The following is a 23,935-nucleotide window of genomic DNA, read 5'->3' as shown; positions in this document are numbered from 1 at the left end:
GATCTTTAGGAGGTCATTATAGTGCCAAAAAAATATCCTTGAAAGTACTCGAGGTAGGGATGTAAGTGGGGGCGGGGATCCCCGTTCCCCGCGGGGCCCCACCCTGACGGGGCGGGGATTCCCTGAAACTTCCCCCCCGCAGGCCGGGAGCAGGGAAAAAAATTCCTTCCCACCTAGCGGGCGGGGTAGGGGAGGGGAATGGTCTCCCCGCCCCACGGGGATCCCTACCCCACGGGGATTCCCCGAAAAAATATATTATATATTTTTATTATATTTATTAAATATTATTTCAACATTAATATAATATTATATATATAATCAATAAATATTTATTTGTTAATATTTTTAGTTATTAATAAGTTTTAGTATATATAACTTTCATATTTAATAGAAACTTAATTTAAAATAATTAAGTTTAATTATAATTGTAACAATAAATTTGAAATAACGTTATATATTATTTATTTAGTGGTGGAATTGGATTCTCAATATAAATGATTTGGAGAAGAAGAAACAAATTGATGGAAGCATGAAATTATTGTCCTAGTTTTGCATTATGAATTTTATTTAATGGATTTGTAATTTTAATTTAATTTTAAAATTTATGTTATATGTATTACTTAATTTGTACCTTAATGTTGTTGTTTCATCAAACATTATATTATGACTTGCTAGGAGAAATATTTTGTGTGAATTTTTATTTTATGTATGATGTGTATGTTGAAAAAAAAAATTTGGTTGAGAATTTTTATTTTATTTCATCATACATTATATTTTTTATTTTCAATTGTATATAGCATCTTTACCATATGTGTAACATAAATGCATTAGAAATATTGTAGTTATTTACATAAAATTTTTATATCAATGTTTTGGGCGGGGATCCCCACTGGGGGAGTGAGCCGGGGGGGGTTCATGCGGGGAATTTTAAACCGGGGAATCCCCACCCCATGGAGAGCATGGATGGGGACAGGGAATCCCATTCCCCGGCCCACCCCACCCCACTTCCATTCCGAACTCGAGGATGGCTTTTTTGGCCTTCCATTTTTGTGACGCACAATGGTACATAGAATGTTGTGAAAATTGTCAGCGGTTAGGTAACATCTCTCGACGCTTTGAAATGCCTTGCAATCCCTTTCTTAATTGTGAAATCTTTAATTTTATAGTATTGACTCTAAGGGTCCAAGTTAAAACTGGAATAAGTATATTTTAGTTGCAGTAGACTATGTATCTAGGTGGTTGAGGCTCGGGCTTTCCCCACTAATGATCCTAGGGTTGTTCACAAGTTCCTGAAGAAGTAATTTTCCTACTTTGGCGCACCTAGGGAAATCATTAGTGACTGAGGTACTCATGTTTGTAATGTATAGTTAGAGAGGGGTTTTAAGAAGTATGGTATTACCCATAGGGCTGCTACCCTATTTCATCCTCAAACTAGAAGTCAAGTGGAGGTGTCTAATAGGGAGTTAAAATGGATTTTAGAGAAAACAGTAACCCTTAGTAGGAAAGATTCGTTGGAGAAGTTAAATGATACCCTTTGGGCTTATAGAATGACCAACAAGACAACGATAGGGACATGGCCTTATCTTTTGGTATATGGCAAAGCTTGCCATTTACCAGTTGAGTTAAAATATTGAGCTTATTTGGCCATTAGGTTCTTGAATTTTGATTTGGTTGCTATAGGAGAAAAAGAAAACTTCAATTAAATGAGCTTGATTAATGGAGATGAATGCCTTATGAGAACTCCCGTCGTTACAAAGAGCATACGAAGATTTACTATGACAAAATGATTAAGAGCGGAACAAAATTTTGGGAGAGGGATCAAGTATTACTTTTTAATTCTCATTTGAAACTCTTTCCAGGAAAACTTAAGTCATGGTGGTTTGGACTTTATTCAATTACTCAAGTGTTTCCTCATGAGGCCATTGAGATCTTGCATCCATAAATTTTCACTTTCAAGGTGAATGGTCAAAGACTTAAGCACTATTTCAAAGGCACTCAAATCAAGATTGGGCAATATTTCCATGAAGAACCTCCTTGACATGAGCTCATACCTGGTACATCAAGCTAGTGATATAAAACAAGTGCTTCGTGGGAGGTAACCCAAGTTTTTTTTTCATATTTTTCTTATCTCACCTTTAGTTGTAGTTTTTGTTTTTGATTGAGTTTACAATAAAATGCTTGGCTTTCTGATGTTCTCCATGAGTTGATTGGTTGCTTGTTATCCAAGACGCTCATTTTTGTGCTCATAGGTCACATTTGTGTTTGAGCTTTATTGTTAGAATAGGGAAAGCTCTGCTCAATTTTTCGAAACTGCTTATGGGATACGTATGCCTGTAAGCTCGATGGTAATGCCTCAACAAAGAGTTTATGGGCTTCATTACACCCGTAAGCTACCCATAAAGGGGTTCCAGAGAGTCTTACGAGTGCACTTATAGTCCATAAGTCCTAAAGAGCATAGTTCAGAGGTACCTTACGGCCGACTTATATCCATAAAGTGAGATATAAGGGTCATCTAGAGCACTTTATGAGTAGATCAAGAGACTCTTATAGCCTGTAAACTCCTTGGGAATTGTACAAGGTTCCTTAAGGGCCAACTTACAGCTATAAGACGACCATAAGGGGGATCCAGAGAGCCTTACAACCCACTTCACTGAGTTCTTACTGCTCTAATTCAGTACTTATGATCTATTTGCCTTACGGGTGACTTACGCCCATAAGATTAATCGTAAGAGCAATTTAGAGAACATTACAGGCTGTAGTGTAAAGTTTCTTATGGTTATAACCCAAGTTGTAAAGGAAATGAATCCCTTACAGGGTAGGCCTTACGACCGTAAGCACCTAGTAAAAGCACAAATAGAGAGACTTACAGATGTGAATTATGCTTGTGAGTCTATTGTAAGAAGCAACGGTTTAAGCAAAACCACACACTTTTAAATCATTTTTGAAAAGATTTTCTGTATTCATCATTGTTAGTAACTACATTTTCTCCCCATTCCTTTTTCCCTACCCTTTACTCTCAACTTTGAGCCTCCTCGAATGGGATTGGACCCATTATAATACTATTTACTTGACCGATTTTTACTTTATACCTTTTTCTTGGAGGTATTCTTGTTTTTCTTGATTTTCATCATGAACTTTCAAGTTAATTGGTTGAAATAGATGCTTGTGTGTTTATCAACTCATTCTTGTAGTTTTTAATCAATTTTTGTAAACTTGTTGAGCTACAACAAAAAGAAGGTATCCTTACGGCCTGCGCTTGATGCTACGGCTATAAGGTTACTGTAAAGGTAAGTGTTCTCATTACTTAAGGCCGTTAGTCATCCGGTAAGTGTTCTCATTACTCAAGTTCATATTTTCTGAGCTAACATGTCGTATTCTTTTATTTTCAGGATGGGTAAATCCAAGAGGACAACAACTGGCCTACCGAAGATGGCATGAACAGAGGCCTCAACTTCTCAAATGGTAACCGCTCATTTGCCAAAGAAGGCATAGTGTGAGGGTTCAACTACGCACCCTAATGACTGTGGAACCTTTGCCATGTACAGCAGCTGCAGTGCTAACTTTCTCCATCTCACATTTAAGAGAATAATATGCCTATTTAAGGACGAAGCGATTTGGCCAATTCTGCACAGTGGATTAGCGGATTCTTCCATAGTTAAAGTTGGAGGAAGAAAGTTCCAGGATTGTTTGGGTCAGGTGGATGGAGCCAGATGTTTGCTATTGTAGATGATACATACAGATACACCACTCTTAAGGTCCTTAGCACTATTGACATGGATCGCCGCTTGGTTACCTTTGATAGCTCCATAAGCTTCCAGTTATTTTATGAGCTGTAGACTCAGAGTTACACTGAGCTCACCCATACTTATGGGTCTTTATGGCATTGACTTTACTGCCACCTAGGAGTACGAGCAACTACTAATCGATTACCCATAAGGCAAGATTACAACTGGCGTGTGTTGTCACCTATGTTTGGAGAGGAACGACAATCTTGGCCAGATGAAGGCTTAATTTTTAAGCAGCCCAGCTGTGAGGCATATACACGGTATGATGGCTAGATAGTTTGCATGTTAGGTTGATAGTACCAGTGTAGTGGGGGGACAAAAGCTATTGTTCCTACATCGGATGACTGAGCGTTATCTCCTTCATCTCAAGTAGGGCTGAGCAAAAAATCCAGATCCGATGATCCGATCCGGTATCTTATTTTTTGACAATAAGTTTTTGGGTACTCGACCCAGAAAAAGGGTTGGGTACCTGATCTAAATTTTTTAGATAAAAATAGCGTTAGATTTGGGTCAGGAGAAATTAAAAATATGGTATCCGAATTAAATTTTTCAATTTTTATTTTATTATATCTATATAATTTTTAATTTTATATGTCTCAAAAGTAAAAAAAAAAAAAAATTCTTAAACTCATATTCCAACTTGTGCAGAGTTTTCGAAAGCGTCATTTGACATGACCTACAGCACGGGTGTGTGCCCAACGGTGTGGCCTCAATGGAAGAGAAGGCATTCAGGGATCAATGTAGTAGTCACTGTAGCAATTACTGTAACAAAGTAATGTTCATGGTTATTGTAGCAGTTACTATTCACAAAGCGTAAAAATTTAGAAAAACCTGAGAATCCACATGCCCGTGTGGATTTCACACATGGGTGTGTGAAATCTTGAGAATCCACACGCCCGTGTGGATTTCCCACATGGGTGTGTGAAATCTTGATTTCAACATTATAAATATCCGCGTCGAAGATTTATTTGGGGAGTCATTTTCCTATCTTTTGGAGAGAGCGTAGATAGGGTTTGAAGGATGTTTTCGCTAGTTTTTGGAGTTGTCTACCAGGTCTGACATCGATTTTCTTCGAAAGAGAGCTATTGGGGAAGCTTTCGATGGTATTGTTTCGGCAAGGTGTGCCCTAGGCTTGAATGAGGAGTCTTTGGAGAAGGAGAAACGGCTCTTGGAGACCATCATCACAGACAACAAGGGGGTTATTTTTATAAATAGTTTGCTTTCATCTTTAATTTATTCTTTGATCATGTATTGCTCCATGGAGAGTTAAACCCCTAGTGGGTGCTTAAACTAGTAAACCCTATGATGATTTTGTTTTTTATTGATTCTTTTTATGTTTCTTTTAATTGAGTTTTCAATTGAGTTTGAATCTAGAATGTTTATGGTTTGATTTTCCCTTAGATTGACACTAGGGTTGAGAATTCATCTAGGCACCCTTTTGATGAGTGACCATCACTATTAGGGTTAGACTTAGTAAGATTAAAGAGGTTGGTTTGAGAGGGTGAAGTGTTGATAGATCTCCTCCATTGGGGCTTAATTGTACAGCCACAACAGAGTGAAGTGTTGAGAGATCCTTTCCGATGGGTATAGTTATGATTAGTGATCTTTTGCCTTTACCAAAGGGTTAGATCTAGTTTTGGAAATTAGGATTTATCACTTACCATCCCTAGAACCCAAAGCAGTCCCACACAGTGTGAGGTGTTGAGAGTATTCCTTTTTACTGGGGTATACGTAGAGGACCAGTCATATTTGACTTTAGATTTTGGACTGTGTGCTTTAGGATTTCCATGACTCTTTGGATCTTAATTAGAGAGCCATAATATTAGTCTTTCACTTGAAACGATATTCCTAGGGGGTCACCGTTCAAGTATCCCACTTTATCATTGATTGTTTCTTTCTTTTTACCTTTACTTTATTTTCTTGCTCTTTTATTTCATTAATAACTTAAATACAATTATCAATTGATCATCTTCAGCTATTTAGGAATACTACTTGTTTCTAGAGTCTATTCCCTGTGGATTCGACTACCCATCCTTTGGGTACTTTATTACTTCGACACCAGTGCATATGCGGTATACACGTAAGGGTGTGTCAAGTTTTTGGTGCCGTTACCGCGGAATAGGTTTTTTTGGAAATATTTATATTTCTCTATTTTAGCTATTCATTGTTTAGTCTATTTCTTACTTTCTTATTCTTCCATCATTCTAATTTGTTTGTGTCTTGTTAACTTTTACAGAGAAAATGATCAACATAATGGAGCTAGTTGATACGATAACTTGAATGGTAAAGGGCATACAACATAAGATGCATTTGTTTTCCGCACAATTAACTTCATGTTGTTTTATGCAAGAGCAAGGTGTAATTAGGTGTTTTACAGAATGGCCTTGTTTTAGTTATACTGATGACACCCGGAATCAGAATTGTGAGTTAGTCGATGTGCTGAATCAGTTTGTAGAATCAACATTAATATCTATAGGGCTATCATATAAGTGATGACTTGGGGAAGGCACTTGCTCAGTTTAGTTCATTTGGGGAAGGACAGCAGTATGAAATTTTTTTGTTGGTGGTTTTGAGCACAACCTATGAAATTAGTGAGACAGAAAATTCAGAAATTGTTGAAGTTCATTCAATCTTGCAAGATCAAGAAGAAAGTTCAGAGAGAACTCCCAAAGAAGAATCAGAATAGTTTGAAGGAATTGACAGATTCAAGGAGAATAGGTTATGACCATCCATCAAAGACCAACCTGATTTGGAGCTCAAAACCTTGCCTGAACATTTGGAATATGTTTTTTGGCAGAAGGATCAAAGGTCCCTGTAATTGTGGCATCAAATCTCTCCACATCCCAGAGAGATAAGCTTGTAATCATGTTGAAAAGATATAAATCTGCCATTGCTTGGAAAATTTCTAATATAAAGGGCATCAATCCCTCATTTTGCACTTATAAAATCCTAATGGAGGACAATTACAAATCTGTGATTCAACCTCAACGTAGATTGAACCTGAATATAAAGGAGGTTGTTAAGGTAGAGGTTGTGAAGCTAGTAAATGCAGGGATTATTTATCGAATCTCTGATAGTGCTTGGGTAAGTCTAACTCAAGTAGTTCCTAAAAATGGATGGATGATAGTGGTGAAAAATGAGCAGAAGAATTAATCATGACAAGAACAGTTACAGGTTGGCGTGTGTGCATTGATTACAGGAGGTTAAATGATGCAACTGAAAAGGATCACTTCCCGTTGACGTTTATTGATCAGATGTTGGAGCGACTAGCCGGGCATAATTTTTATGGCTTCCTTGATGGTATGTCAGGATATTTTCAGATTCCTATCACCCTAGACGATCAAGAGAAGACGACACTTAATTGTCTTTACGGGAATTTTGCTTATAGAAGAATGCCTTTCGGATTGTCCAATGCACCGGCGACATTCCAACATTGCATGACTGCTATTTTTGATGATCTTTTAGAGGATATCATGGAGGTGTTCATGGATGACTTCTCAGTGTTTGGTGACTCCTTCGACATTTGTTTAAAAAACTTGGAAAGAGTTAGTATGAGATGTGAAGAGGCAAATCTTGTTCTAAACTAGCAGAAATGTCATTTTATGGTCTAAGAAGGATTGTTCTTGGGCATAAGATTTCACATAAGAGGAAAGAAGTTGATAGAGCAAAATTTGAAGTCATTGATAAGCTTCATCCACCGACAAATGTGAAAGGAATTCATAATTTTCTGGGCCATGCTAGGTTCTAGAGGTGGTTCATCAAGGATTTTTTGAAGATCATTCAATCGTTGACCAAGCTTCTCGAAAAAGATGCTTCTTTTGTTTTCAGAGAGGATTGTTTGGTTGATTTTAATTTGCTTAAGGAGAAATTTTTGCATGCACCTATTTTGATAACACCAGATTGGAACACACCTTTCGAGCTTATGTGTGATGTGAGTGATAAGTGCTTGTGTGATAAGAATGCAAAGTGTTATTTCCTTATGTTGAGCATTACTTTTAGCAGGTTTAAGCGCCAATACATGTGTATTTGTGTTCCTTTGCGCATGTAGGGTTGTGATGCTAAGTATTGAGAAAAGAAGCCAAAAGTTGGTCGTAAACGCATTATATGGTGGAATCTTGGAAGGAACAAATGTGAAGACACAAGTGGGAATCCATGATACGTGAATGTGTGCCAGCCTCCATGAATTCAAGTCACTACAATGAGTTGGAGGGGCACAAAGGCAGTTATATTTGCGTATCCCGACTTGTGCATTGATAACAAGGCCTCCGCCAATGAAGCTTTTGATTGAAGAAGACATGCGATCAGCGGTATAAACGTGGGCCCATTTATACTGCCTCAAAAACAAGCATGGAATTGGGAGTGTTTTGCCCGAGTATTGTAGCAGGTAACTGTAGCAAAACAGTGAAGCAAGTAATGTGGCAGTTACTGTTCACAGCGGCCAAAAATAGGATTTCCAGAGAATCTACACTGGCGTGTGAAAATTCCCCACGCTCGTGTGGAAATTACACAAGCCCGTGGGAAAAGTCCACAAGGGTATTTGGATTCCCGATTCTATCCTATTTAAGCCGCGATTTAGCCCGATTTTTAGGATCTTCTTTTCTCCTTTTCTCCAACTTTCATCCATCTTTTGAGAGGCTGTCGGCTAGGGTTTAAAGAGGCTTTTTGGCACTCTTGGGAGTGGGTCTACGGATTCCACACCGCGCTCCACTTGGAAGAAGGTTATTGGGGGAGCTTTCGTCACCATCGATCCTGTGAGGTGTGCCCTAGGCCGGACAATGGGACCTTTGGAGAAGACTTGGCTAATCTACAAGACCATCAACATGAATATCTGAGGGGATTTTCTTATGGAACACTTGTTTTTACTTTCTATTTCATTGTTGATTGTATTGTGCTCCATGGAGTGCTAAACCCCTAGTGGGCATTTGGATTTTGTAAACCCTAGAATGTTATTATTTCATTGATATTTTATTATGCTTTCCTTAATTGATGTTTCAATTGAGTTCCTATCTTGAATGATTGTTGAATGATTTCTCCCTTAGAGTGACATTAGGGTTGAGAGTCCATCTTGGTAATTGTTGTAGATGAGTGACACACTACGAGTGTTAGACATTGCTTGATTGGAGAGGGTTGAGAGGGTGAGTCGAGAGGTAGCGGAGCGTCCCCTTTCCCTTCCGGTGTGATTTATCCTACCTCCATTTCCTTGAGTTCTTTGTGGTCACAATAGAGTGAAGATCTAGAGGATGAACTCTGCTGGGCCTTAGTTGTGCAAGCAACAGAGTAAAGTATTGAAGTGACTCTAGTGTCTGGGGCTTAAATGTGACTAGGGGCCTTTCACCTAGAGCAAAGGGTTAGGTCTATAGATAGGAAGAGGGTTCATCACTTAGATTCTTTAGAACTCCATGCAACTTTACACAGTGTGAGGTGGTGAGACAGAGCAATTTCTCCGCCGGGACATAATGTAGAGTTAGTCACGGTTGACCTTAGATTTAGGACCTTGTGCTTAAAGGATTTCCATGATTTATTGGGTAATGATGAGGAAGTATAATAGTGGGTCTTGCACTTGAAATATTAATCCTAGGGGGAGTATTGTCCGAACCCCACTTCTGTCGATTACCTTACCTCTCACTTACTTGTGCCTCTCATTCTTGTTTCTTTTATCTTTGTTCACATTACATTTTATCGACACTATCATTATTTACTTTCATGTGGTTAAGTAGTAATTTAAGTATTTTTACTCCCTACTCCTTGTGGATACGATACCCCATTCACCTGGGATTTATTACTCGACAAACCGGTGCACTTGCGGGTCACACGCAAGGGGCGTTGTCAAGTTTTTGGCGCCATTGCCGGGGAGTAGGTGTTTAGAGATACTTTGCACTTTGCTATCTTAGCTATTCATTCATTTATTTTTCTATTTCACATCTTCTTATTCTTTCATCATTCTGATTTGTTTTTCTTTCTTTTGTGTAGCTCTAGGTTATGACCCGAGGGAACCATTCGACATTGCTTGAAGGTGATCCTGAACTTGAATGTACACTCAAAAGAAAGGGTAAAGAACCTGTACAAGAACCGTTGAATCAAGCTGATATAGACATTGAAGGGTCAGAAAACATGGTGGAACAAAATGAACAATAGAGAACACTTTCTGATTATGCTAGACCATCAGTATTGGGGATACAATCTAGCATTGTGCGACCCCCGATTATAGCTTTGAACTTTGAGCTGAAGCCAGCATTCATAAAGATGATTCAACAGTTGGTGTAGTTCAATGGTTTGGCTGATGAGGATCAAACAATCACATTGAAAACTTCTTGGAAGTTTGTGACATGTTGAAAATCAACAGTGTCATGGATGATGCTATTAGATTGAGGGCTTTCGCATTTTCTCTAAAAGGAAGAGCAAAGTAGTGGTTACATTCTTTACCACGAGCATCAATCATGACTTGGAATGAGATGGTCAAAGCTTTCTTGGCTAGGTACTTCCCTCCGGGAAAGCCGACAAAGCTTCGCAATAAGATTTTGTCATTTGTTCAAATAGAGCTCGAGTCCTTGTTTGAGACATAAGAGTGTTTCAAAGACCCTTTTTGCAGAAGTGTCCACAACACGGATTCCCTGAGTGGATGATCATTCAGACCTTTTACAACATGTTAAATCCAAGTACAAGACAACTTTTAGATACCATCGCAGGAGGTACAATGGGGGAAAACATCCCCGATGAAGCCCGATAATTAGTAGAAGAAATGGCCATGAATAGCTACCAATGGAATTTAAGGAAAAGTAAGAAAGTGGCTGGACTCCATGAAAATTGATGCGGTTACATAGTTGGCGGCCCAAGTAGAGGCATTAAGTAAGAAGTTAGACACTCTATCTTCTCTTAGATTGGTGGCCGTAATGAAATTATGATGGATGTGGGGGTAGGACATACCCCATTTGATTGCCCGATAGCCGTTGGTGGTACTTCATTCATTGAGCAAGTTGAATTTGTGGGCAATGCAATGAGAAACCAAGGCAATCTGTATAGCAACACCTACAACCAAGGGTGGAGGAACCACCCCAATGTCTCACAGAGTAACCAAGGGCATCAAAAGGCCATAACACCACCGGGTTTCCAACAATAACAAGCCCCGAACATGGAGAATAGAGTTTCAGGCTTGGAGACCTGGATGAATGATTTAGAGAAAGCCTTGACTAGATTTGTACAAGTATTAGATACACGGTTCCAATTGGTTGAGGCTACACTTTGCAACAACACTGCTTCATTGCACAACCTAGAGAATCAAGTGAGGGCAAATCGCAAAGTCTTTATCGGAGAGACAACAAGGTAGTTTCGCCTAGTAATACTGAAACCAACCCATGCAAACATGTGAAGGTGATCACTTTGAGAAGTGGTCGTGAGGTGGAGGGTAAACTTCCTAGTGAGAAGACCAATGTTGAGGCATCGGAGGTCGTAGAGATTGAGGAAAGAGTTAACAAAGAAAAAGAGGTGGTACCCCCACCTTACAAGCCAAGAATACCTTATCCTTCAAGATTAAAGAATGACCAAAATGATGAGTAATACAAGAAGTTCTTGGGTCAATTTAAGCAATTGCACATCAAAATTCATTTTGTAGAGGCGATGTATCAAATGCCTAGGTATGCTAAGTTCTTGAAAGAACTTTTGACCAACAAGAGGAAATTGGAAGAGAGTGCATCGGTGATCTTAGATGCATCTTGCTCGGTGGTCTTGCAAAAGATTATACCGAACAAGAAGAAAGACCCAGGAAGTTTTATTATCCCGTGTAATATTAGTAATTTGGGTGAAGAGATGGCATTGGCGGACTCAGGGTCATGCCATACTCTTTTTTCAAAAGATAGGCTTGGGAGAGCCTAGGCCCACTCGGATGACATTGTAATTGGTGGACCGAACGAGTGAGACATCCGAGGGGCATCATTGAAGACGTTCTTGTCAAGGTGGACAAGTACATATTTCCTATAAACTTCATAGTGTTGGATGTCGATGAGGATGCATATGTTCCTTTGATACTTGGGAGGCCATTCATGTGCACTTCCAAGGCATTCATCGACATGGATGACGGGGAGTTGACACTGAGGGTTGGAGATGACAAGCTCATATACCGCCTTGCCGAAGCCATGCGACATTCTCTTGACTTTGATGATACTTTATATTTTCTTAACACTACTGATGAACTAATCAATGAATATGTGCTGGAAATGTTGAATCTGGACTCATGCGAGGGGTTGCTAGACCAAGATGACGCGAACGAGGAGTTGATGATGCTTGGTCTAGAGGAGAAAGTACTACCCACTCCGGGGATCGTAAAAAATATGCTCCGGAAGATGAAGCGAGCGAGAAGACGCCACAAGAAACGCCCAAAGGCTGTTGGGAATGTGCATGAAATAAACAAGGGTGACAAGCCCTCAGGTGGTAACAAGCTTGACAATGCCCCCTCTACCTTCAAGAGGTTATGTTCATCATGCTTCCAAGTCATGGGTAAGAGAGAAACCTTCATCTATGAGCCCCCGTGAGGTAAGACAAGGTACCTCAAGCTTAGTGACGTTAAACAAGCGCTTCTTGGGAGGCAACCCAAGTCTTTAGTGTTTTTCTAGTTTTTAGTTTAGTGTTTGCATAAATAAGGTTTTGAGTGTTGGTGTTCTGATTTTGAGATGCTATTGTTGTGATTTTCTCATGGATCTTTGGTGCACATGTGTGTTTAAATGAGTGTGGCGAAGTTTTTGGTCGTTTGAGCATGTTGTGTGTTTTTCTCTGGTGTAATTGCATGATGAAAGTAGGCTCTGAGTGTTTTTATATGTTCAGGAATTTTTTGTAGAGCCTGCAGAGTTTTCTAAGGCATCCAGAGAAAATTCACGGGCGTGTGGAATTTCCACACGCCTGTGGATCTCTACTGAGAGCTTATCCAGAGAAGGCACAGGGGCGTGGACTAGCCCTTGTGAATTACCTTGTGAGATTTACACGCTTGTGGGTAATTTCCACACGAGCATGTGTCTTCCTGCAGAGACTTAGAGATTTTTTCCGAGAAGACACAGAGGCATGGACTCGCCCCTTTGAATGACCCTGTGATAAACACACGGGCGTGGGTAATTTCCTGCATGCCCGTGTGTATCTCTACAGAGGAGCTCTCTTTCATCCGGAGAAGACAAGGGGCGTGCGAGTGCCTCTATGAGCTGGCCCTGTACAAGTCCACGCCCATGGGGAATTTTCGCACGGGCGTGTGAAACACTTAGAGTTTTCTCGGTTTGGACTGAGAAGCCACAGGTGCGTGGGTCTGCCTATGTGGGTCAGGCGCACAGGTGTGGGTAATTTCCGCACGCCCGTGTGGTTACGTCTAGAGGGCATTAAGTGTTTTCCCGAGAGCACACAGGGCCATGCGTTTGCCCCTGTGAGTCTCTCCTGTATAGTAGCACGGGCGTAGGTAATTTCCACAAGCCCGTGTGGATGCATAGAATTCTAAGAGACGCAAATTTTTCTTTAAAATCTCTTTGAGATTTTTCTCCATTACACCTTCAACCCTTTGAAGAGCATTCTTGATCAGTTGCGAACCTCGCATTGCTGGGTTAGAGGGTTTTTATTCAATTTCCACGCCGATTTTGAAGTTTTCATACACATTTCATCGGTAAACATTTTACCCCTTCTCTTATTCGCCATTTCTTGTTTTTTTTAAATTAAAAGTGGTAGTGTGGTGTGATTTTCACTCTAGAATGGCTTATACATGTTTAGAAAGAGTTTAGATATGGTTTTAAGTTGTATTTTGGGAATATTAAAATACGGCCATGCGATTTTTATGCCCGCAGATCCACACGGGCGTGGGGAATTTCCACACGAACGTGTGGAATTCTGCAGTACTATTTCTTGAGCTTCTTTGATCATTTCTTCATCAATTATTACAAGTATGGCACTGCATTCGAAGAAGCAAGAAGGTAAGCATCCTAGGGAGACTCCACCTGAGCTAGCACACATTGAATTCTCGAATCCCGAGCATCAGGCTCGATTTAAGAGGTTATCGGGACTCAGTCTTGGACATTCTCGCTTTGTGGATTTCAGTGTGTTGAGAGAGATTCAGCGGGGTGATGAGTTAGCCGATGAGATTGACGAGATGTTAGCAGTGGGAAGCTGGAGAAGATTGTTGTCGATCTGAGAGCCAGCTATCCACGCATTGACACTGGAGGTGTTGGCAACCTTTGAGTTTGATCAGCCATATGGGAGATTCGACACCATTGATGCTATACAGTTCCGAGCATTCAGACATCAGTTTTGCATGAGTGTCATAGAGTTCTCAGGTCGTATGGGCATGTATGATGAGACATACACAGATACAGAGGAGTATGGATGCTTGGCGACGGATTACCTTAGCACCCTAACCCCACAGCATGCATACCGAGCTTTATGTGGATAGTGGCAATATGAACTGGGAGTGTCTAAGGCCTCAGGGTTATCTCGACTGAGCTACAGATATTTACACTTCGTCCTCAGTAGGTCTATGACTGGCCGAGGTAACAACACAAGCTGTTTTAGAGCCGGAAGTACTTACTCTATTATATTCTACGGTCCGGAATGAGCCGATTCACTTAGGGCATGTAGTGGCAGACTTCTTGAGGCACCAGGGCCAGTTTGTGAGAGTGGGAGTTTTATTTACTGGCTCCTGTGTCACTAGACTCATCCTGGGGATGGGTTTTCTGGACGCTATCCGAGGTGCTGAAATGGCGGTCGTTTCCTCCACTCTTGGACTTGATAAGATTAGGATGATGGGATTAGTGCGTAGAGTTGGACCTGGAGCATACATTCTGGCTATGGCTACCCCAGAGAAAGCTGAGTGTGGAAGGGACGCAGTGGAGGGTTCACGACAAGTTCCCTTAGCCTTGGTGTGCACCGATGGAGAACGGAGCACCCCTTACAGCACAAGGGACACTCTGGTGCCTGGTATATATTTCTACTAATTCTCGAGCCCATGATCGATCTGAGAGGCTCGAGAGTGCTGTGGGTGAGCTTCGGACCGAGATCGCGGAGGTCCGGGCTATCCAGGTTGCGCAGTACGCGGGTATGATTGCGCGTCGGATACCATACTGCAGCTATTAGAGCGAGATGCGTCATCATCTTTTATCAGGAGACCGGAGACCCCTCTGGCCCCATAAACCTCATCATCACCTGATCCACCGGCACCTTTTGACTATCTAGTGGCAGCAGCATAGTCAATACCGGACGACACCGATACTTGATACATTTTTCTTCTTTACCTTCTGCATTTTTTTTAGACTTGTACACTTAGAAAGAATTCTCCTTGTGAGTTTATCTTTTATTTTTGTTTTGATGTCTCGAGTTGTATTTTATTGCTTTATCTTTTATATATACTTGAGCTGTTTTTGTTCTTATTGAGCTTCACTGAACCCCTTTGTGTATGTGTGCAGATGGTCTTGCCAGTATGGGAAATGAGAACTAGTCATGGACACGGCCAATGTGGGCCGTGTGTGCTTCACAACCCGTTAAAACTTTACTCTCAAGGATTTAGCTCCATCAAACAGAACACTAGGAGTCAGGGGAGTATTGTTTCAATTGCCAATCCCACATTTATGCTTGATTGATTTATTTTCTATTGTGCTTGTATGGTACATTGAGGACAATGTACATCTTAAGTGTGGGGGGGAGTTCACATTGTACATGTACTTTATATAAATTTTGATTGATATACATGTTCCGTAGCCAATAGCTATTCACCTTAGTTGCAATGATTGTATTCTCGAGTTTAGGAGAATTTTAACATTGAATGTTTCCATGCTCTAGTTTGTTCTTGAATTTCTATGAACTTTTGCCCGATTGATACGTTTTGCACTACTCACTCTTGAAACTCTTTTGGAAACTCAAGTTCATTGTTTAAGGGACTAATTAGTTTTGTTTATTGTATTACTTTGCTAAAAAAAATGGAAAAATAAAAGAAAGACAAAATAGATATATTGTTTAGTTGTGCATTTTGGTTGGAAAGAGTTACCACCTATGAAGTATAAAGCTACTCTCATAAGTCAGATACTAGTTATGTCCTAATGTGAGAAAAAACAATCTCATGGGATGAGTGAAGGCTACTACCCTGATAGAAAAAGCTACCACCTCGAAAGTGTGAAAGTCACCATAGCGGCCGCTTGGGAAAAGGCTACCTTAGAGGATGTGTGAAGCTACTACTATCTTTTTATTTTGTTATCTTTTGTAGATAAATAAGTCCCTTATACTTAGAACTTTGAGGAGTATACTTTGGGTTGAATTGAGTGAGTTTACACACACTTACAGGATTTCGGGTTTGTTGTCCTTTTTTATTTGAGTTTTTAGCTAGAGCATTGATTTTTCAGTGTTGAAATTCCGTTACTTGTAGAATGCTCTCTTTGCATGCTTTGGTGCTAAGGCCAAGCACTTTCAATATTTCCTTCTTTTATGCTTCAATGTGTTATTTTTGCTTGAGGACAAGTAAAAGCTTAAGTTTGTGGGAGTTTGATAAGTGCTTGTGTGATAAGAATGCGAAATGTTCTTTCCTTATGTTGAGCGTTACTTTTAGCAGGTGTAAGCGCTAATACATGTGTATTTGTGTTCTTTTGCACATGTAGGGTTGTGAAGCTAAGTATTAAGAAAAGAAGCCAAATGTAGATTGTAAACGCATTATTTGGTGGAATCTTGGAAGGAACAAATGCGTAGACACAAGTGGGACTCCAAGATACGTGAATATGTGCCAACCTCCATGAATTCAAGTCATTACAATGAGTTGGAGGGGCACAAAGGCAGTCACATTTGCGTATCCCAACTTCTGCATTGATAACAAGACCTCGCCAATGAAGCTTTTGATTGAAAAAGACGTGAGATCTATGACATAAATGTGTGAGTGTTTTGACGGGGTACTGTTACAGGTTACTGTAACAAAACATTGCAGCAAGCAATGTAGTAGTTACTATTCATAACTGGCCGAAAACAGGATTTCCAGAGAATCCACACGGGCGTGTGGAAATTCGCCACGCTTGTGTGAAATTCCACAAGCCCATGGGAAAATCCACAGGGGAGTGTGGATTCCCGATTCTAGCCTATTTAAGCCGCGATTTAGCTCGATTTTTGGGATCTTCTTTTACCTTTTTCTCCAACTTTCATCCATCTTTGGAGAGGCCTTCAGCTAGGGTTTACAGAGGCTTTTGACACGTCTTTGGAGTGGTTCTGAGGATTTAACACCGCGCTCCACTTGGAAGAAGGTTATTGGTCGAGTTTTCATCGGCACCGATCCGGCGAGGTGTGCCTTAGGCTCGGACAAGGGGACCTTTGGAGAAGACTTGGCTAATCCACAAGGCCATCAAGATGACTACCGAGGAGGTTTGCTTGTGGATGACTTGTTTTTATTTTCGATTTCATTGTTGATTGTATTGTGCTCCATGAAGAGCTAAACCCCCTAGTGGGTACTTGGATTTTGTAAACCCTAGGATGTTATTGTTTCATTGATCTTTTATTATGCTTTCCTTAATTGATGTTTCAATTGAGTTCCAATCTTGAATGATTGTTGAATGATTTCTCCCTTAGAGTGACACTAGGGTTGAGAGCCCATCTTGGTAATCGTTGTAGATGAGTGACACACTATGAGGGTTAGACATTGCTTGATTGGAGAGGGTTGAGAGGGTGAATCGAGAGGTAGTGGAGCATCCTCTTTTCCCTCCGGTGTGATTTATCCTACCTCTATTTCCTTGAGTTCTTTGCGGTCACAATAGAATGAAGTTATAGAGGATGAACTCTGCTAGGGCTTAGTTGCGTGAGCAACAGAGTGAAGCATTGAAGTGACAATGGTGTTTGGGGCTTAAATGTGACTAGGGGCCTTTCGCCTAGGCCAAAGGATTAGGTCTATACATAGGAAGATGGTTTATCACTTGGATTCCATAGAACTCCATGCAACTTTACACAGTGTGAGGTGTTGAGACTGAGCGATTTCTTCGCCGGGACATAGTGTAGAGTTAGTCACGGTTGACCTTAGATTTATGACCGTGTGCTTAAGGATTTTCATGACTCATTGAGCATTGATTAGGAAGTATAATAGTGGGTCTTGCACTTGAAACATTAATTCTAGGGGGAGTATTGTCCGCGTACCCCACTTCTATCGATTGCCTTACCTCTCACTTATTTGTGCCTCTCATTCTTGTTTCTTTTATCTTTGTTCACATTACATTTTATCGACACTATCATTGTTCACTTTCACGTGGTTAAGTAGCAATTTAAGTATTTTTACTCCCTACTCTCTGTGGATATGATACCCCACTCACCTGGGATTTATTACTCGACAAACCCGTGCACTTGGGGGTCACACACAAGGGGCATTGTCAGTAAGTGACTATGCAATTGAAGAAGTCCTTGGACAAAGAAAGGGCAAGCAATTTCAACCGATATACTATGCCAGTAAAACTCTCACAAGTGCTTAAGAGAATTAGACCACCACAGAGAAAGAGTTATTAGCATTTGTGTTTTCTTTTGATAAGTTAAGGCCATATCTCATCTTATCTAGGGTCACTGTGTTTACAGATCATTTAGCACTACATTATCTCATGAGCAAGGATGATGCTAAACCAAGGTTGATCCGATGGGTTTTACTACTGTAGGAGTTTGTTATAGAGATTAAGGATAAGAGAGGTATCGAAACTGTAGTTGTAGATCATTTATCTCGGATAGAGGGCTGTGTAGGACAAGAATCATCAAATCAGGAAATTAATGATGCTTTTCCTGAGGAGCATTTGTACACAATACAGAATCAGGCATCAAGTGAAACTCCATGGTTCGCAGACTTTGCAAATTATTTGTCAAGGAGAGTTCTAAAACAAGAACTTACATCTCAGCAAAAGTAAAAGTTTTTTAGTGATCTCAAGAATTATTTCTAGGAGGATCCTTTTCTCTTCTGAATTTGCGCAAATCATATGGTACGGCGGTGTGTTTCATGAGATGAAGGATAGAATATTCTTGCACATTGTCACTCAGGACCTAGTGGAGGTCATTATGCTTCAAGTAGATCTGCTGAGAAGGCATTAGCCGCTGGATTTTATTGGCCAACAATATTTCTGGATGCACATCAGTTTGTTCTCCGCTATGATAATTGTCAGAGAGTAGTAAACCTTTCCTGACGAGATGAAATGCCCCAAAACTCGATGCAGTTCTGCGAAGTCTTTGAGGTTTGGTGTATTGATTTCATGGGACCATTCCCGAGTTCTAACGGTAATAGATACATTTTGGTTGCCAAAGACTACGTGTCTAAGTGGGTCTGAAGCCCAAGTCCCTGCCTACTAATGATGCTAGAATTGTGGTAAAATTCTTAAAGAGACTTTTTGCTTGACTTGGAATGCCTCGGGTTATCATTAGTGATAGAGGAACCCACTTTTGCAACACTTAACTTGAAAAAGTGCTAAAACACTATGGAGTGCATCATCACCTTGCCACTCCATACCATCCTCAGACTAGTGGTCAAGTTGAGGTCACCAATAGGGAGCTAAAGAGGATCATGACAAAATCAGTTTAACAAGGAAAACGGGATTGGTGAAATCATCTGGATGGCACTCTGTGGGCTTACCGAATAGCTTACAAAACACCCATAGGAACCACGCCATACAATTTAGTCTATGGGAAATCCTGTCACTTTCTAGTAGAACATGAGCATAAAGCATACTGGGCAATCAAGGCAATGAATTTTGATCTTAGTAAGGCTGGGGAACAGAGGATGCTTTTATCTTAATGAGTTAGATGAATCGAGACTGAGAGAATATGAAAATGCCAGAATTCATAAAGAAAGGATTCGGAAGTGGCACGATAAGCATATCAAGATGCAGAAGGAATTTAAGGTAGGAGATTAAGTTTTATTGTTTAATTCTCGCCTGCGGTTATTTCTTGCGAAGCTCAAATCCAAATAGTTTGGGATGTAAACCATAACTCAAGTATCACGGCACGGAGCTATTGAGATTACTAATTTAGAAAGAGGTGCATTTAAAGTTAACGGGCACCGACTCAAACCATATTTTGGTGGCGACGTGAGCAATGATGACCAAGAGATATTTTTCCTTCATGAACCACCTTGAGGTAAGCAACAGGTTTGTCAAGCTCATGATGTAAAACAAGTGCTTCTTGGAAAGCAACCCAAGTTTTTCTTTGCTTTTCTAGGTTTTGGTTTATTTTCTACAGTAATAATTGCCATAGTGTTGATATTTTCAAAAAATTTTTTTGCTGTGTCTTTCTTATTAATCCTTGGTGTTTTATCATGGTTTAATGCTAATGGTGAGGTTTAGGTTGTATGATTGTGTGTGTGCAGGTAAAGGATTAGTTCTATTTTGTATTATAATAGTTTCTACTATTCATTTCATTGATTGTGAGTTTATTTTCTGCAGAATTTATATTACTAAACTAATCCTAGAAAAACACACTGGCATGTGGCAAATCTACACGGCCATGTGTTTATGTTTAGAGAAATTTTTCTCTATCCCAAAAGCGCACAGGGGTGTGTGGATGCAACTGTGACCTTCCTTATTGACAAGGTCCCCTTGCGTATATCCCGCAAGTGCACGAGTTTGTCGAAGTAATAATCCCGGATGAGCGGGTATTGAATCCACAGGGAGTAGGGAATAAAAACACTTAATCCGCTTCTTAGCTATGTGAAAGATCAGTAGTGATAAGTGTGACAATGATTCAATTCTCAAAAGTAAAATCAACAAGTAAGAGAGCACGAGTAAAGGAAGAGGTAAGGCAATCGATAAAGATGGGGTACTCGGATAATGCTCCACCTAGGACTATTGTTTCAAGTGCAAGAACCCTCTATTATGCTTCCTAATCAATGGAATGGTGAGTTGTGGAAATCCTTAAATACATAGTCCCAAATCTAAGGTCAACTATGCCTAACTCTATAACCTCTCAACCTCGCACTCGAATAGAGTTGCAATGAGCTCTAGGGATTCCAAGTGATAAATCTCTTCCTAAATATAGACCTAACCCTTTGGTCCAGGTGGAAGGTCCCTAACCACAATTAAGCCCTAGATACTAAGATCACCTCAACGCTTCAATCTGTTGCACGCGCAACTAAGCCCCAGCGGAGGGTCATCCCTTAGACCATTCACTCTATTATGGGCGCAAAGAACTCGAGGAACGGAGGTAGAATCTATCACGCTGGAGGGGAAATGCGACGCTCCTGTACCTCTCGACTCACCTTCTCAACCCTCTCCAACCTTGCTTTGTCTAACGCTCGTGGTGTGTCACTCACTCACAAGGTTACCAACAAGAACTCTCAACCCTAGTGTCACTCCAGAGGAAATGTTCTTACAATCAAGCATTCAAGGTTGGAACTCACAACAAACATCAATTAATTGAAAGCATAATAAAGAGATTCAATGAAACAAATACATCCTAGGGTTCACAAATACCCAAAGTACCCACTAGGGTTTTAGCTCTCCATGGAGCTAAGTATAATCAAAGAAATAGAATGTAAAAGCAATGAATCCATAGAGAAACCCCCTCGATAGTCATGTCGATGGTCTTGTGGAAAGTCCTCTACTCGTCGTCCAAGAATTCCCTCGTCCGGTATAGGATACGCCTTGACGGAAGCTCCCCTACCAACCTTCTTCCTATGGAATGACGATGTCGGAGCCATAGAACCTTTCCAAAACCTTAGCCAATACCTCTCAAAAGCCTACCCGAAACCCTCTCTCAAGTTGGGGAAAAGATGGAGAAAAGAATGCTGAAATCGGGGCTGAATCGGCTTTAAATAGGGTTGGAATCGGGCGACTACACGGGCTTGTGGATTTTTACACACGCCCCTGTGGAATTTCCACACGGGCGTGTGTAATTTCCACACGCCCGTGTGGATTCTCTGATTTCCTGTTTTCTCGGCCGGCTGTGAACATTGCTGCTACAGTACTTTTGCTACAGTGTTCCACTACAGTACCTGGCCTAAAATACTTCCTGAGTCCATGTTTTCATCGAGGTGACGCAAACGGGCACATATTCACGTTGTGGATTGCTTTGCTTCTTTAATGACGGACAAGTTGGTGGAAATCTTGTTCTATGTGCATAATTCGGAATGCTTGAGTGTGACTGCCCTTGTGCCCCTCGAAATGGTTGTGCTAACTCAAATACGAGGAGGTTGGCACACACTTTAGCATCTCACACCCGACCTATGTCTTCGCATTTGAACCTTAGCAAGATTTCCTCCAAAATCGGTGCATTATGATCCACATTGGCTTCTTTCCTTCATACTCGGTCTCACAACCCTACCTGCATAAAAGTAACATAAAAACACACATATTAGTGTAAAAACCCGAGAAAAGTAATGCTCAACATAAGGAAAGAATGCTTCGCATTCATATCACACAAGCACTTATCACTTGTGAATCCAGACGGGCATGTGGAATATCCACACGGCGTGTGGATGTGTTCAAAAATGTTTTGGGAATCTAGAGAATATACGTGGTCGTGTGAGTGCCCCTGTGATTCTGCAGGTCGAACCCACGGGCGTGTGGAAATTACCCATGCTCGTGTGAAATTTTCTCGAGAGAAGGTTGTGATTCAGAGATTCACAGGAGCGTGTGAATGCCCATGTGGTGACCCACGGGCGTGGGACTTTTTCACACACCCGTGTGGATGCTTGAAATTTAAAAAGGCGTATTACTCTTCATATTTCATTTTGTATCTCTTCATTTCAAGCCACTCCACATCAAAGGATTGTACCTCCTCGCTTCTATTTAAAAGTTTGTGGGCTATTTCCAAGCTATTATTCAAGGTTTAGATCTCTTCTTCTTCGGTAAGCCTTCAATGTTCCTTTGCCTTGCCATTATTTTGTTTCTTTGCTTTATTGGATTTATTTGGCATGAGTTTGCATGGTTTGTCTATTGTTCATGCTTTTATTTAAAATGAAAGATTTTTGTGAGAGTTTTTGTAGAGAGATGGGGTGTAGCCACAATGTTTTCGCCATTCCCGATTATCCACACGGGCGTGGGTCATAACCACACGGCCGTTTCGATTCCTGCAAAACTGTTTTCAATTCAAATTTGATCATTTTCTTTTGTATTTTGTAGGCATGGCTCCCTGAACCAAAAGATTGGATAGCAAGCATCCTCGCGAGACCTCTACAGAGCAGGTGGAGTTTGTAGTACCCGAGCATCAAGTAAGATTTGAGCATCTTTCAAAGCTCGAATTCGGGTAGGTGCGAGTTCCTGATCTACAAGCGTTAGAGGAGATTGAGTTGGGCGATGATATGTCACAGGAGGTTTGTGAGCTCCTTTTTGTAGGTGGTTGGTAGAGACTACTTTCTATCAGGGATCTAGCTATTTGTACTATTACTTTGGAAGTCCTTACATCGTTTGAGTTTGATCGATCCTATTCTAGTCTCAGGAGGATACGATTCAGTTCTGTGCCTTTGGATAGTATCACAGCATGAGTTTGATGCAGTTTTCAATGAGGCTCAGACTGTATGATGATGATTTCATTCACACTAGATGAGTACACTCAATTAGAGACTGATTATCCTCCTGGAGTGACGCCTCAGCATGTATACCGTATATTGTGTGGAGATAGTCAGTACGAGCCAAGGGTTTCCAAGGCTACTTGCCTTGTTCATCTGTCACACAGATACATCCACGCCATTCTTATCAAATCTGTGAACGGTCATGGAAACAGCACTGGAATTTTGAGCCTATTAGAGCTACTCTACTTATACTCTATGGTGTAGAGTGAACAGCTACACCTAGGGTATATCATGGTCGAGCATCTACGATATCAGGGTTAGTATACTTAGGTTGGAGTGCTATTCTCTGGACCATACATCACTCGACTTATCCAGGGTATGGGCTTGATTGAGGCTATTCGAGGGACAGAGAAGATTACTATTCCTTTCTTCTCTTGGACTTGACACTATGCGACTGATGGGCATGGTGAGGAGGGCTACTCCTGGCAGGTATGTTCTGATTATCCCCTCTATAGATGAGTCCGAGGAAGAGACTAATGAGGCTGAGGGTTCCCAGCCAGCACCACCGCCTTAACAAGACCCTATAGAGAGTGATGTTCCCGCATCAGCTTCTGAGGCTCCTCCTGCACATGTATCTTCAACATCTCAAGCATTGATCATTTTGAGAGGCTCAAGAGTGCTGTAGGAGTTCTCCAAACCG

This window comes from Dioscorea cayenensis, chromosome 20 (assembly GCF_009730915.1).
Source record: "Dioscorea cayenensis subsp. rotundata cultivar TDr96_F1 chromosome 20, TDr96_F1_v2_PseudoChromosome.rev07_lg8_w22 25.fasta, whole genome shotgun sequence".
NCBI lineage: Eukaryota > Viridiplantae > Streptophyta > Magnoliopsida > Dioscoreales > Dioscoreaceae > Dioscorea > Dioscorea cayenensis.
This window is presented reverse-complemented; position numbering follows the sequence as displayed.